Source organism: Lactuca virosa, chromosome 7, assembly GCF_052849685.1.
Source record: "Lactuca virosa cultivar CGN04683 chromosome 7, Lactuca_virosa_CGN04683_v6, whole genome shotgun sequence".
NCBI lineage: Eukaryota > Viridiplantae > Streptophyta > Magnoliopsida > Asterales > Asteraceae > Lactuca > Lactuca virosa.
Window position 1 is genome coordinate 144780406 of NC_136432.1, and position 7090 is coordinate 144787495.

The window sequence follows — 7090 nt, forward strand, 5'->3', positions numbered from 1 at the left end:
AGCCAAGGCTGAATTTACAAAGTATCACTTTCCGAAATCTGTTGAAGATGATTCGGAAATATTTCCTAATATTGCTCGAATTCCAGATGGTATGCTCAAGAAGGTTGATCTGACGAACAAAGTGTTAGTGAATTACTTGAAGAATATTAACACTTCAGTGGAAACTGGAGTACTATTGTCTGATGAAGGGTCTTCTAAGAAATCAAAGAAGTCGAAGAAAACTACTACTGAAGTTATTGTTCATGAAAGCCCTAAACAGGCTCAGACTCCTAAGAAGGTTGATGGTGATCAGGAAAAGGCTTCAAAGAAAGTTGAAAAGCCTAAGAAGATTATTGTTGCTGAATCATCGAAGGAATTAGTTCCTTCAAAATCTGGTGTACTTAAATGATTAAAGAAGATGTCTAAGAAGCCACGAACTTCGTCTGATGATTCATCTCCAATCATTCGAAAAGCTCAACTAAATAGAAAAGGTTTGAAGGTTCGTGAGATTCCAGCACCAGTCTCACCATCCTCAAAGAAAAGAAGAGTTGAGGATATGGCTAAGCATATAGCTGAGAAGACGAAGAAGAGAAAGTTGATTATTCTTGAAGAGTCATCCGAAAGTGAGATTGTCCCAGAAACTCCTTTAGGGTCGACCTCTCCAAAGGTATCTACTCCCATTATTGTTTCGTCCATTACACCAACCACTACAATCGAACCAACAATGTTTATTCCACTCGAAATCGGTGTAACCAAGTCATTTACTGAGGTGGTTCCCATTTTAGACTTTCGTACAAACGTATCTGATACGGGTGTCGAAGTCAACATGAGTGTTGATCACACGAAGTCTATTTCAGAAGGTATTCCTATTTTTTCATCGTCTATAGTTACTTCAACTGTAGATACATCTTTACCTCCTTTTGCTAGTCAACCACAGACCTTCACCACATCAACAACATTCGAAAACATCCTAAATCAGCCTATCACAACCTTATTTCAATCACAATCCACCGAACCACCAAAGCCAAATTCCGATGATGAAACAGACGGAGGAGGTTTCGGAGGAACTTTTGAAGAATTACATTTTGATTCAGAAGAGGAGGATATTCCTGATCATATGCTTATGTCGGGAAAGCAATTCAAAATTTTGAACAGGAAACTCAACTCTATTCTACAATCCCAAGCCGATTCAGGAGCCAAGAATTCGGTATCAGGAATAGAAGTTGATGTAATGTTGAAAGCTGTTGAGCTTCGTCTGCAAAGACAGCTTGATGTTGTGGACAAAAACAATGAGCTTCGGGTTAAAGCTCAAGGAGATTTGTTTAATTCGGAAGTTAAAGAACTTCGAAATGTAGCAAAAGAGCGTCATGTTCTTTTTGTTCAAGACGTAAAGAAAGTTCGTGAAGACGTCAACTTGAAGTTAGAAGAAATGAAAGGGGATATTACGAAAGCCATTCAAGACCTTCATCAGACTTACTCTTTTCTTCAAGAACAGGTTGATATCATTGCAGGGGCTGTCACAAACTTCATCCAAACCTTTCAAGAAACTATTCCTTCTATTGAAGCCAAAGGAAATGAAGATAGAGATCAATTCGAGAAATTGAAAGAGCTAATTGGTGAACTGAAAAATTCAATCTCAAAACCTGCTCAATAGTCATTCTTAACTCCTGAGTTTTTAACTCGGAAGTTAAACGTACTTGATCAAGCTATACAGAAGGCTGTGGCATCAATCATGAAGTTTGCTTAAATGTTGCCTGTGAATGCCCCACCTGTTGTCACAGGGGTGCAAGGGGGAGAAAAGAAAGTTGGTGAAGGGAAAAGCAAATCTTCGAATGTCACGAAAGCAGCTGATAAGTCGAATAAGGATGAAAAGCTTGTTGCTTCTAGTGTTCCTTCAAAAGTTATCTCAACTTAAGTCCAAACTCCTATAGTTGCAAAAGTTAGTACAACTGAAGCTATCAAGACTACAACAAGACCCATTTTAAAGGGAATTGTTATTGGAAAGAACACTGAAGGAGGGAGTTCAAGCTCCTCTAAGCCAAAACAATCTGATGTTGGTAAAGGGAAGGGAATTGCTATTGAAAAGACAGAGGAGGAGAAGAAAGCAGAAATAGATGCAGAATTGGAGAAACAGAGACAAATCCAAAGCATACTTAGAATTTGTGAAAGTGATCCACCTGGGATGGAAAAAGGAGACCCGAAAAAGCTTTACAGTTACGAAAGTATTGAGTCCAGGGTTGTTTTTAATCACATGTATGATTTTGAGAAGAAACCGAAGAAAAGTTACTCAATTGCCAATACTGATACGAGTCAGCTTGATTTCCCGGTAAATGAGATGATGTTTATTATGGCTCAGTACAAAATAATAGAGAAGTTCGACAACGAAGATGATTTCATCCACATGAAGATCAGATTTCATGTTGTCGTTGGAAAAGAACCTGATGAGATTTGGTCTCTAGTGAAGATAAAGAAAGTTGTCAGCATAACGAAGGATGTTTTGTGCGAAAACATGATTCAAAACTTTCGTTATCATGTTGTTCGTGCAAATAATCAAGCCTGTGATTTCTCGGTTGCTGATTTTCCCTTAATGAACTTAAACGACTTGATTCAAGTGGCATTGATTCTGAAGGATATGGAGGCTTCGCAACTAAAAGGGACTGATAAAGATGTGTTTAGGCTTGGCCTTGCACATATCAAGATCTTCATAGACAATTACTATGATTGTCTAGCATTGACTGATGTGGAATTGGCATCAACAATGGGAAGAGAAGTGAATGTGGCAATGGAAACAACGAAGCCACAAGCAGAGTTAAAGAAGTATTATGATGGAGAAATATGCTTGAAGCCATTTGGTCTTGTATTTTTGGGGAAAGATAAGAAGGGAAAGGCGAAGAGATTTTTGTTTCAAGCTTCTGAAATCGAACGTTATACAACTTCACAATATACGAATTTCATAGTTCGTATGAATAGTTGTACAAAGAATAATGAAGCAGACAAGTCCGAGTTAAGGAAGATTTTGACTTGGTACACAGAGATACGAAGGATGATGCACTTCGCTGCTCAGATTCTCACGAATTGAGTAGTTCGACTTGTTTACAAAGGGGGAGATTGTAGAGTTGAAATATTGTAAAAAGTCGAAGTGTGTATTTTGTAATTTCGTATGTTTTATATATTTGCTAAGTCACTTTGTTTACGAAGCGTAATGTCTAGACTTAGTATTTTTTGTACTTTCAGTCTCCTATAAAATAGGAGCTGAACTTAGAGTTAGATACCAGAGTTTTCCCTCTTCTGCTGTCTATTTTGTACTCTTTGTTCATGAAAGTAATTGAGCTGAAAAGAATTATTTACTTCTTGTATTCATCTTATATTGCTTTACTCTGATTTCATTTACATTCTCGATTACAATTCTTCTACATTAATCATGAAAATTTAGTTATACTAGACATGATGATATTGTTTTTTGTAATCATGAAGTAAAAGTAGTGTCCAGTCATCTGTGATATCCCAAGAATGGGATAAGGGAATACTCTATCGACACTATACATCCCTTTGCAAGGCAAATGTCTAGGGAACATGAAAAGTTGATTTGTTCTTTCTATTTTGGTAAGGGTGATAAGGTGGTATTTTATAATGAACCCTAAGGTTTAGATCGATAAATAACCAAAGGATATATATTAATGTGGAAACATGATATGAGAAGGCCTGTAAGTTTTAATTATGTTTCAAATCATGCATTATGTATATATGTTACATTGTACAAACATATGATAACAAGAGATTTTATTAAATAATTTGATAACATGTTGTGCTTAATCCATATAACTCACCAAACAATGTTGTATGAGTTATGTTTTAATTAATGTTATGTATCCTAGGTTCGGCTGCAAAAGATTAGAAGGAATAGACAAATAGAAATGAGCTTTTGATACATAGAAACCAGATTTAGTTTCCATCTTGTATTTATGGTTTGTGTATTATGGTTTGTTTTGTATAAGTCATACACCCGTGTAAATATGCTTTTGAAATATACTAAAACTACTTTGTTTAGTTTGTTTTTTGTGGGACCACCTTCGATAAATTATGATTTCTAAAATGGACTTTATTTTGAAAACCTTAGTATTTAGCATTATAAAAGGTCGGGTGTTACAAGTTAAGTGATGCGTCACCATCCACATAAGTTGGGAAGAAGAACAAAGCACTCCTTATAAAGGGGTGTGGAAACCATACTTACATGTCATGTTGTAAAACTATGAGGACCTCATATCCCTTGATTAATCTATGGTTCGGCGTGCTTGGGTTGGATAAGTTCTAGGACATATGACCCCTGACACATTTTTTCACATAGGTAGTGTGACAACCCGAAATTTCTATCTTGTACAGCCATTCAATTCAACCATGTGTCAGACTCGTTTCTGCTATCTTTTAGCCTTGTTTATAGTCTCTTTAAGGGTTCAAAGCTCAGTACATTCAAGCATTGGGTATAGGGGTGAGTTGGGTAAGTTCTTCGCGTTGAAATCGAGCCGAACACTCCATTAGAGGGAGTGTGCGGCCGCACACATGAGTGTGCGTCCGCACACCCATGTTGGCCACACACCCCCTCCATAAGTGTGATATCCTTCCATTTCTAAGTCATTTCTTCAGTTTCCAAGCCAAGAACTCGAGTTTTCTCTCAACTATCATCAAGTTTTTCACCCCGAACTTCAAGAATGTAATCCTTTCTTCCGTTTTGTTTAGTTGTTATTCTTCTTAACCTAGTAACACCCTTTGATTTCATCCATGAAAATCATTTTTTAGGTTAGATCTTCAAGAACACCAAGAACACACACTAGTTTTTGGACCTTAATCACCCTATCAAGCTTCTAGCACGTGAGTACTCTTTCCATAACTTGTTATATGCTAGGAACTCTTGATGTTCACCATGAAAAACACCATTTTTACAAGATCATCAAGGGTGTGCGGCCGCACACCCCTTGTGTGGCCGTACACACCCTTTTTAAGGCCCAAAATGGTAACCAACTTCCATTAAGGCAAAGCATTGGTCAAAACACACTCCCTACATGATTTCCTAAGGCCTTATAACTCACTTAGGCACGTTTTACAGTGAGTGTGCAGCCGCACACCCACTTAGGCCGCACACCCTGGCCGCACACTCCTCATTTTGGCCGTACACACCCATAAGATGAATCACATGTGATTCTAACACTTGGTCCAAGTGTTTCCTAGTCCCTAAGGGTGTTTCCTTGCATGTAGTTGCTTCTAAACACTGTATTCATGCCAATATATGCCTTTATATGTCATTTTGGACTCGTTTGTGTCTCGGGAATACGTTCGTGAAATTTCTCATCCTTACGCGAATCTACCATTGAAGCATCCACCAAAGGTGAGTTCATACCCCTATAATATACCTTTTTAAATGATTTTAAATGCTTTTAAGGGGGGGGGGGGGAATACAAGTTGAACACAATCTAATTGTGTTATAAAAATCTATTTGAAATATAAATCACGTCAAAAAGACTTTACTTATGTTTTAAAGAGTGTGATAATAATAGTAGATTTCCAAATACTTTCAAATGACCTTAAGTCATATAAACTCTTTTAGAGTCACGTTAAAACCTTTTAAAAAATGTTTAGAAATAACTTCGAACTGTCATTTAAACTTTTGAAAAACCTTAGATTATCAAATAATGCTTATATATGTATCTATGTATAAATAAGCTTTAGCAGACTTAGGATCATTGCTAACTGCCTTAACTCCTGTTCCTTGTTTGGTTGTGGACTTAGGGTAGGATCAATCATCTGACTGTCAGTTAAACCATAGTTATACATGGTAGATAGATATATGCACGTTAACCTAATAACAGTCTGAAATCACGTTTACATATGTATAGATATATAAATAAAACTTAAAGGACTTAGGACTGATGAATAGCCTTACTTCCTTTTCCATGTTTGGATGTGTGTTTAGGGTAAAGTTATCTGTCCGAAGGTCGTTTCCTTCTTGATTATATATATGGTACATATAGGAATGTAAAAGTCACCTCATTTCCAATATAGTCACCTTTGCTTCAAGTAAAGCAAAGGGGTACTGTCATGAATTATCATGTGAATCAGATAAAACATATAAATTATGGTAGATATAATTTATAACACAAGTGAAACACCTATTTTACTAGATAAGTACATCAGGTTTAAAACCACTTTATTAAGAAAAGGATAACATTCAATCTTTACTTAAAACAAATAAACTAAAAAGATGAGAAACTACTTCATGGCACAGATTTCACTGTTTACCATGTTTCGTAACCAAAGTCTCCTGGAGGGAGAGCGGGCATTATGTGTATAGATCTATACGGGACAAACCATCCCACATCCTGACTGTTAGCTACAGTCCGAGCCGGTAGGCCGAGGGGTGACAAATGTCACATCATTTCGACGCCAGAAGGCCGTCGTGTTTACATCCGTCAATCAGCATGGTTACAACCTTTATCACATTTTAACCCTAATTAACAAACATAGTTATAGGGCTGTTTTTACACCAGTAGTGTAAATTTTAAGGTTTATAAGCTCATCTCACAGTAACCCGCATTAATAATCTTAATAACAGGGTTGTAGTTGCCCCAGTAGGGCGTGCATAATAAATACTACTGCATCTTTCATTTTCCAAAACAAAAGGAACGGTTTTTTGGGGAATTAAAACTACTAACAAAAGGAACGATTTTATGGGGATTTAAAACTACAAACAAAAGGAACGGTTTTATGGGGATTTAAAACTACAAACAAAAGGAACGGTTTTATGGGGAATTAAAACTACTAACAAAAGGAACGGTTTTATGGGGATTTAAAACTACAAACAAAAGGAACGGTTTTATGGGGAATTAAAACTACTAACAAAAGGAACAATTTTATGGGGAATTAAAACTACTTTTAAAACTAAAACGGGGATCATTCACCCCATAGTTTTATGTAAAGTTAAAATTATGTGTAAATAGGTTATAAGTACAATAACACTTAATCATAAATGGTTTTATGGAGTAAAACTACTTTCCAGTGTAAAGCAGGAAGTATAGGACTTTCTGGAGTAAACTCAGTCATTTTGTTAAAACTATACAAC